Source organism: Pelodiscus sinensis, chromosome 20 (assembly GCF_049634645.1).
Source record: "Pelodiscus sinensis isolate JC-2024 chromosome 20, ASM4963464v1, whole genome shotgun sequence".
Lineage (NCBI taxonomy): Eukaryota > Metazoa > Chordata > Testudines > Trionychidae > Pelodiscus > Pelodiscus sinensis.
Genome location: NC_134730.1, coordinates 14,146,842 through 14,156,241, shown reverse-complemented (window position 1 = coordinate 14,156,241; position 9,400 = coordinate 14,146,842). Strand labels below are relative to the sequence as shown.

At 46.9% G+C, this 9,400-nt stretch overlaps 1 protein-coding gene across 2 annotated transcripts in view; it reads right to left on the bottom strand.

The window, feature by feature from the left end:
• Positions 1 to 3,821: 3,821 nt before the first annotated feature.
• The window catches only part of MYCBPAP (MYCBP associated protein), a 35,109-nt gene continuing 29,530 nt past the window's right edge, over positions 3,822 to 9,400 (bottom strand). The window contains exons 19-20 of one of the 2 annotated variants that reach the window (XR_012896865.1): positions 6,403 to 7,708; positions 3,822 to 5,704 (exon numbers count right to left, since the gene is read on the bottom strand). The gene's annotated coding sequence lies outside the window, so the exon portion shown is untranslated. Of the gene's footprint in view, positions 5,705 to 5,724; positions 7,709 to 9,400 lie in introns of those variants that run through there. The other variant, XR_012896864.1, reaches the window with a different exon arrangement.

Sequence of the window (9,400 nt, the reverse complement as noted above, 5' to 3'; positions counted from 1 at the left end):
GTACCCATGCCCCAAACATGCAGGATTGGAGTATTTGCATGGTAGTGTCTGTAAGGGCTCCGCAGGTGCCTTGTGCCTCCTTGTACTCCCATGCAATGGCATACAGGCCATGACCCTGCTTCCATTCCCTCACAGTTCAAAGCCTGGGGTTGCTGAGGAATGTGAGAAGTGAGGGATGGAAGGTGGGTTATGGGATCTGCACCCAACTATCTCAAAGAGGCACAGGTACTGTATGATTGGTAACTTCTTTCTTCAAGCATATATCTGTGTGAATCCCACTGTAGGTCACTGGCAGTGTGCCCTTAAGATGAGGGAAATGAGGTGTGTCAGCTGCATTAGTTGAATAGTGATTGCCGCACTGTTCTGGAGCTGGCATCAGACCAAGCAGCTAAGGCTAATGTGCAATGTCTGACAAAGGTCTGATAGTTACTCCATGCACTGCTGCCCTACTGATTTAGGTGCCACATTCCTGGAGCAGGTGCAGGTTCCACTTGAGCTCTGATGGAGTGAGCCATAACATCGAACTGGGAGGGACTCATAACATAGTGAGCTGGCCTCAATAATGTTTAGGATCCTACCAAATTCACGGTCCATTCTAGCCAATGTCATGGCCAGAGGGATTTTTAATTGGTCAGTTTTGTGATTTCCTATGTTTACACCTAAAATTTGATGGTGTTGTAACCATGGGGGTCCTGACTCAAAATGGGATCATTGGGGCATTGCAAAGTTGTTTGGGGAGTTCTGATATTGCTACCCTCATTTCTCTGAAGGCAGCGCCCTCCCAGCTTTCTGCAATTAGAAGCGGCTCCTGGAGGTGGACATAAGTAGGCACTTCCTGAGCCCTAGTGGGAGCAGTGGGTGGTGAGTCCCTGAACCTGGATTGACCTGACTGGAGCAGGTGGGGGCAGAAGTCCCAAGTTTGAGGTGCCCAAAGTCTCAGCTGCAGGGAGGGGCTGGGAGCCCAGAGCCTCCAGTTGGAACCAGGGAGCAGGTGAAAGCCCAGAAACCCTGCCAGAGCAGCAATAGAAGGGCTGGAACCCGTGGCTGGAGCAAGGAGAGGTGCACACAGAAGCCCAGAGTCCCAGCCAGCGCAGCGGGGTGGAACCCCAGAGTTCCGGCTGCCCCCAAGATCCTGCCAGAGTAGCAGTGGGAGTGGGATGTGGGTGCCCTGGAACAGTGAAGGGGGACTGAAGCCCTAAGCCCCAGCTAGAGTGGCCAGGGGTTCCCCAAGCACGGGCTGCACCAAGCTCCACCAGAGCACCAACAGGCAGAAGCTTGAATTCCTGGCTCCCCCACCTGCAGCTGGGACACAAGCCCCCAGCCTTGGAAGCAGCCACTGGAGGGGAAGAAGCCCCAAGCTCTGTGCCTGTAGGTGGCCCAGACACTCAGAGCACCCCGGCTGCAGCTGCCAGAAATTAAAGCTCCCAGCTTGGCAGGAGCCACTGGAGGAGGAAGCCCTGAACTTCATGCCACCTCTGGAGGTATGTCTGATCTCTCCCCCAAAAGTGGCTGTGAGGAGGAAGAACAACTCCTATCCCTCCCCAGTGTGGCTGGACTAGCAGACAGTAGCTTCAGGCTCCCAGGAGCAGGAGAGATCAGGTTTCACGGAGGAAAGCTGATTTCGCGATGTGACCCATTTTTCATGGCCATAAAATTGGTAGGGCCCTAATTGTGCTCTAGTCTATTCTCTGTGATGAATCACCTGACCTTATGAGTGGTTGGTGATGGCTCTGGATAAACAAGAAGCCAGTACGAACAGGTTGGTTCTGTCGATGTAATAAAGACAGGCTCTGGAGACACACAAGTACTGCTCTCTTGTGGGGTTTGCAGGAAGAAGCTAGCTTGATTAACTGATTGGTTCAAATGGAATTCCAAGACCATCTTCAGGATGAACATAGGATGAGGTTTCAACTCCACCGTGTTTCTGAGTAATGTCATAGGGACGCACAGCTATGAGGGCTTGCAGCTCACTGACTCCCAGCTGGTGTTACGGCAACTAGAAAGACCACGGGGACAGAGTGAAAGTGTAATGAGCATTCTGAAGGAGGCTCAGAGGGAGGGTTCCAGGAAGCCAGTACTGATGTCCCATGCAAGCACAGGTTCTCTGATCTATGGGTAAATATGTACCAGGCCTTTGAGACACTTTGATACTCTTGGGTGCAAGATGACAGAGCATGACTGTATCAGAGGGATAGCCCTGTTAGTCTGGATCTGCAAAAGCGACAAGGAGTCCTGTGGCACCTTATAGACTAACAGATGTATTGGAGCATACGCTCCAATGACTCCAAGTTGAGCATGACTGGCACAACTTAACAGAGCTGAGCAAAAGGCAAAGTGTTTTAAATGCAACAAACAGTCAAAGATCTTCCATAATCAGAACCTGCTCTGCGTACAGGCTGTGATGGATTTTTCAAGGGGAAAAAATCTTCCAGAGCAGGAAGACAGCAACAGGAATCAGGATTGCCACACCTGACAAGGAGCAGTCTTTTTCAGTATGACTCAGACAGCCAAGATCTGTGGATCTGGATTAAGTATCTGACCATGGTTCTGAGACACTGGGGCCAGACAGTCTGGGAGCTGGCTAGGAGACTGGATGGGCATCTGTGGTAGGTCTGTCAGCCACAACTGTATCAACTAGTACAAGGTAAGTGTGGCTCTGTGCAGCCTGATCTTGGATGCCACCCTACGAATTAGGGGGAAGGCACGTAAAAGGCCTCGATTCAATGCTACAAAGAAAGCTCAGGTCTCATGCTCCGTCTGCATTCTGAAACTTGGTGTTATCCTTGATCGGTGATGGGAGTTCCCCATCCATAGAACACTGGCTTGGTGACAAAAGCAATGATTACTCATGGTAGGTGACAGGCTGTCTGCTGAGAGAGTCTATTAGATTGCTGCTGCCTCCCAGGAGATGAAAAGCAATAGGATTATGGTGACCCCACAGTCTGAGCTGGATAGGTTCCTGGCAGAGGGGTGATGAACTGGCACCTCCTTGCTTGGTTACATAGTACAGTGCAGATATGTTGTCTTGCAGGAACTGTACAGTTGGATTTTGTAGAACAGCTAGGAATGCCGTGCAAGATAGCTGTATGTTTGTGTATAGTCTCATGTCCTTTATATCGGAGTCAGGTGGATTCCCCAGCCTATTCCTCATGCGTCCCTCTTCAATCGCTTGGGAAAGAGGCTAAGAATGGTAACCTCCTCGTGTTCTTGGGGTTTAGCCACCAATTGTTGGGGGTGATTAGAGCCCAAACCCAGTGGAAAGGGGCTAGGCAGCTTCTGAAGGTCATAGTATACTCAAACATGGCTATGTTTGTTAAAAAAAAATCTCTCTGTGCCTCAGTTTCCAATCTATACACTAAGGATAACAGCACTTCCTTACTTTCCAGTAATGTCGTGAAAATAAATACATTAAAGATTGTGAGGTGTTCAAGGTATAATGGTAAAAGGGGTTGTCACACAGGTATCTAACATTCCTATCAAACCAGCTGCTGCTGAGAGGATGCTGGGTGTGTGACAGAGAAAGATAGACTCATAGACTTTAAGGTCAGATGGGACCATTATGATCATCTAGTCTGACCCCCTGCACAATGCAGGCCACAGAATCTCACCCACCCACTCCAGGAATAATCTTCTCACCTATATCTCAGATACTGAAGTCCTCAAATGATGGTTTAAAGATCCCAAGATGCAGATAATCCTCCAGCAAGTGACCCGTGCCCCATGCTACAGAGGAAGGCGAAAAACCTCCAGGGCCTCTGCCAGTCGACCCTGGAGGAAAATTCCTTCCCGACCCCAAATATGGCAATCAGCTGAACCCTGAGCATGTGGGCAAGACTCACCACTCACCAACCAGACACCCCAAAAAAAGTTCTCTATAGTAACTCCTATCATCCCACCATTGGCCTATTTACCACTGATAGTGAAAGGTCAATTAATTACCAAGATCGTGTTATCCCATCAAACCATCCCCTTCATAAACCCATCTAGCTTAATCTTGAAGCCAGATAGGTCTTTTGCCCCCACTGCTTCCGTTGGCAGGCTGCTCCAGAATTTCACTCCTCTGATGGTTAGAAATCTTCATCTAATTTCAAGTCTAAATTTCCTGATAGCCAGCTTATATCCATTTGTTCTTGTGTCCACATTGGTATTGAGCTTAAATAATTCCTCTCCCTCCCTGGTATTTATCCCTCTAATATATTTAAAGAGAGCGATCATATCTCCCCTCAGCCTTCTTTTGGTTAAGGTAAACAAGCCAAGCTCTTTGAGTCTCCTTTCATAAGACACATTTTCCATTCCTCGGATCATCCTAGTGGCCCTTCTTTGTACCTGTTCCAGTTTGAATTCATCCTTCTTATACATGGGAGACCAGAACTGCACAGTATTCCAAATGAGGTCTCACCAATGCCTTGTATAACAGCACTAACACCTCCTCATTTCTACTGGAAATACCTCACCTAATGCATCCCAAAACCGTATTAGCCTTTTTCACGGCCATGTCACATTGGCGGCTCATAGTCATCCTGTGATCAACCAGGACTCCGAGGTCCTTCTCCTCTTCTGTTACTTCCAACTGATGTGTCCCCAGCTTATAACTAAAATTCTTGTTATTAATCCCTAAATGCATAACCTTACACTTCTCTCTATTAAATTTCATCCTACTACTATTACTCCAATTTACAAGATCATCCAGATATTTTTGTATGATATCCTGATCCTTTTCTGAATTGGCAATACCTCCCAACTTTGTGTCATTGCAAACTTTATTAGCACACTCCCACTTTTGGTGCCGAGATCAGTAATAAAAAGATTAAATAAGATTGGTCCCAAAACTGATCCCTGAGGAACTCTGCTAGTAACCTCCCTCCAGCCTGACAGTTCACCTTTCAGTATGACCTGCTGTTGTTTTCCCTTTAACCAGTTCCTTATCCACCTCTCAATTTTCATACTGATCTCCGTCTTTTCCAATTTAACCAATAATTCCCCACGTGATACTGTATCAAATGCTTTACTGAAATCGAGGTAGATTAGATCCACTGCATGTCCTTTATCTAAAAAATCTGTTAGGGTATGTCTACACTAGCCCCCTAGTTTGAACTAGGGAGGCTAATGTAGGCATTCGGAATTACAAATCAAGCCCGGGATTTAAATATCCCATGGTTGATTTTCATGTTCCCAGCCGGTCACCATTTTTTAAAATTTACAAGCCCGGACTAACTGCCCGCGTCTACATGCGGCGGGGAAACGGGCATTCGAAATAAAGCCCTAAATCGAACTACCTGTTATTCCTCCTACCCTTTCTTAAAAATAGGAACTATATTAGCAATTCTCCAGTCAAATGGTACAACCCATTCTCCAGTCAGATGGATCCTTCTGGAACAATAAGATCTCTTTCTAAGGCTATGTCTACGCTAAAATGCTATTTTGGGATACTAGCGTATCCCAGAATAGCTATCCTGCGTCTTCACAGCAAGTCTGTTATTTTAAAATATAATGGGCTCGCTATTCCAATGTCCCTGTAAACCTCATTCCACGAGGAGGAAAGGATGTTTCAGAATAGTGGGTTATTTTGAAATTTGGTGGTGTAGACAGCACCAAATTACAAAAAAGCTATTTTGAAATAAGATATTCCATTTGCGTAGCTCAAATTGTGTCTCGTATTTTGAACTATGGTGCAGTGTAGACGTAGTCTAAGTGGGCAGTCAGCCTGTCAGGGGGCGCACGCCCCCCAGTAGCCTCAGTGCCCCCTGACTGTCTTCACATGGCCCATCTCAGGGCGAGTTACAGTCTGTATGGGTTGCTCATCATCGGCTTCACAGCAGTTTATACTGGCCCTTTAAACAGGCCGAGTCCACAAACAGATTCTCGTCGTAGCTGGGCACCTCTGGTAGGGGGTCCCGGGCCCACCCTACTCCACCGGGTCCCGGCCCAGGGCCCTGTGAGCAACCGGGTATAGGGTCACTCCCTCGGTGGGGCTAGCTAGCCGAAACCCACCGAGGCTCTCGGGCTAAGAGGGGCGCCTCCCACTCCTGCCCTGGGCCACTTCCTCCCTGGCCTTGCCCCGCTGGCTGCGATCTCCAGGCCGGCATCCCCTCGGCAGGTAGTCTCCAGGTGACACCAACTCGCCTCTGCTTTCCTCCAGGCCTCTCCTGGAGTCCCCGGCAACTGCTGAGGGAGAGCTTCCCTCTCCAGTCCCTCTCCTGCAGCTGTATCCCTCCCAGGAGCTCTTGCTGCCTCTGCAGTCAGCCCTGCCCTTCCCTTCCAGCAACTGGGCCTCTCCTTTTATAGCTGGCAGCTGGGCTCATTAGCCTAACCATCTCAGCTGGTCTTCCAGCTTACCTCAGGCTCGGGGCCTGAGCCTTGGGCTTAAAGGCCCAGTGTAGGGCAGGCGCCCTGTCACACAGCCTATTAGCTCTGCAAGTAGAATGGTGTTCCCTGCCTCTGTTGAGGCTAGTACTTGTACATAAGCTGAAGTTTAAATCCCTTGTATTCACAGTGTGACCCTGGAAAGTCTTTAAGAGAGTGGAGTCCCTCATCTGTCCTGCTGCTAGAGTTCCTTTGAAGGATAGGCTTGAGGCTTCATGCCAAAGGGATCATGCCTTCATTGAGGCTTCCATGCCAAAGGGATCATTGATCAGAGTTAAAGAGCCCTAGAGTGCTTTAAAGTTGTCACGTACTTGTATTGAGTTAGGTGCCACTGCTTCATGCAGGGACGATGACTTTTTGGGGTAGTTGCTGAGGTTCCTCCTGTGTCACCTTAATATGACCACAGAGGGCTCTGTTTCGGTCTCACATAGGAGGCCATGGTAAAATCTCTGTCTCTTCTGTAATAGGGGGATCTGCTCTGGGGTGCATGTGATAGCAGTCCTGAGTGTGGCCAATTGGCCAAGGAGGCATGTTATATGGGTCCTGGACAGGCTGAGGTTGGCCAGCCTATTACCATACATAATTTGCCTGTGATGGGGCCCTGAACATAGACTCTCCAGTGAGGCCCTGTCCCAATCAAAGGGAACAGGATCTTGGTTCAACATCAGCAAAAAGGAGAGACCAGACGAAAGTGATAAGGAGTAAATCTTATCCCACGGTGGGTGCTGTAGTCTGACCTAAGTGCTGGAGGAGCTGATACTGGTTGCAGCCTCAGTGCAGAGGAGACATCCCTAGATGAGATACGGAGTCTTCCACTAGCACATCTCTCAGGATTGTCATGTGTTCATCAACCAGTGCTGGCACTGGTGCACATGAGGCTGGTGGCATCACTGTTGAGGTTGGTAACGTGCTGCCTCATTCCTGCCAAGTGCTCACAGTCAAACTTGCAGCTCCAGCACTTAACCTAGCAGAGGATGTGCAGGGCTTGTCACTGGAGAACCAGTGTTTAAATCCTTCCTTACAAAACGTCTCAGAATGATGCCCGGAGCTGTGGTTCTACTTGTGCTCCATCCCGCTCTGTCAGTCTTAAGCACTGAATCTTCTGGGGCTCCTGGTTGCCAAAATTGCCAACATAAAGGCTGCTGTTGCCTACACTCACACAGCTATTTTTCACTTCTTGCAGCTGGATCCCGAAGTGGAGTGCCTCCCGGAGGAGGGCACATTTCTTGAGGATGATGTTTTCAGCTTCAGTTTGGCATAAGCCATTTCTTCCAGGTGAAAGGTGACCATCTTAGGCTGCGCTAACAGATGCACTTTGAGCCCATCATCACTGGATTTAGGAGTCCTGGAGGAGAAGAAACAGCAAACTGACCATCTATCTGGGATGTGGTTCTCCCTCAAGCCAAACAGGCAGCAGCTGTGACCATCTGTGAGTGGGATGAGTTTGTCACAAGATTTAATTCCTTGATCTGCAATAGATTTCCTGTGTGACCTTGGAAAGTCACTTAATCTCTCTGTGCCTCGAATTCCCATCTATACAATAGGGATAATAGCACTTCCCTTGTTCCCAGCAGCATCATGAAAATAAATACATTAAAGATTGTGAGGCATTCAGGGCCAACGGTAACAGGGGTCATACAGGTACCTAAGATAGACAGACAATTTAGGGTTTGCCATTATGGGTGGATACACTGCACCCTGATGCACAGGGGAATTGTGAAGGTAGGGGTTTGATTTTGTTTGTGACGGTTCATTGACAAGTTTGTAAGTGGTGAAAAAAATTCTTTGGGAAGTTGTTTCTGAGGTAAAGATTAGCAAATGCACAGAGAAGTAGCAGGTGTGGTCTCAGGATCTGAGGAAAGATCACATCCATGCCATCAATTATGCCCTTGACCACAATCCTGAGGAAGTACTGAGTGAATGTGTGGCCTTAACATAGCTATTCAAGACTCTACTCTGATGTGCATGAGTTGCATGTACTCCTATAGCAGAATCCCCCTAAATGCATGCTCAAAGACCAAACATTCAACAGCAAGCAGAAAAAGAGCTGCCTCCACACCTGATGGTTGACTGCTCATTAGAGGGAAAAGACAGGTGTATTGGTAGGCAGGGCCACATTATGACTTTCATGGGCCCTAGGCACTTTTGCCTTCATGGACCCCTTCCTCCATAATAATATCAATATTAAAATTATTTTTGAAATAACCTTAAATACTTCATTTTTTTTCTGTTTTAGGCAAAATTTAATAGATTTTCGTGGGCCCTAAAAGTTTCATTTTTTTCTGATGTGAGAAAAAAATTAAAACATTTTATTCGACCCTAAAAGTTCATTTTTTTCTTCTGATTTTAAAAGAAATTAAAACATTTTCGTGGGCCCCTAAAAGTATCGTGGGCCCTAGACACTGTGCCTACTGTTCCTAATGGAGAAGTCGGCCTTGTTGGCAGGGAAGCCTTGCTTTTCTTTTCATCTCTATCTGCTGGTTAAGAGGCCCTGTATGAAAAGTTTAAAACCTTTTCTTTATTATTCCTTTGTGGCCTACCACAAAGGAATAATGAAGTAAAGGTTTTAAACTAAAACTGTACCCTATTCATCTTAATGGAATGGAGTAAAAGGAATTTATTTTCTCAGATAATACAAGTGCTACTGTGAGAGTATGTGCATATATAATATTAGTAACATTGAATTTAACCTTTAACCAAGAAATCTCAAGACATGTTGCAAATGTAAATTAACATATTGATACATTTTCTTCATAATACCAAGGTATTTTCTAGTCTACAGAGTCCAGCCATTTTAATGGGAAAATTACAAGTTTCTGTAACAAGGTGTCAAGCTGAGATACTCTATGTCCCAGCTTCCTCTGAATTTGAAAAATGTCCTAAGGCTAAATGGTGTGGGTATAACATTGGGAATTGATAAGTTTCCACAAAAAGATGTCATTGCAACAGACAGACACACCAAAAAATCCAGATAGAAGAGGCAGCAGGAAAAACACAGGTTGACACACATGGAGAACAAACCAACACAAAAGGAGAG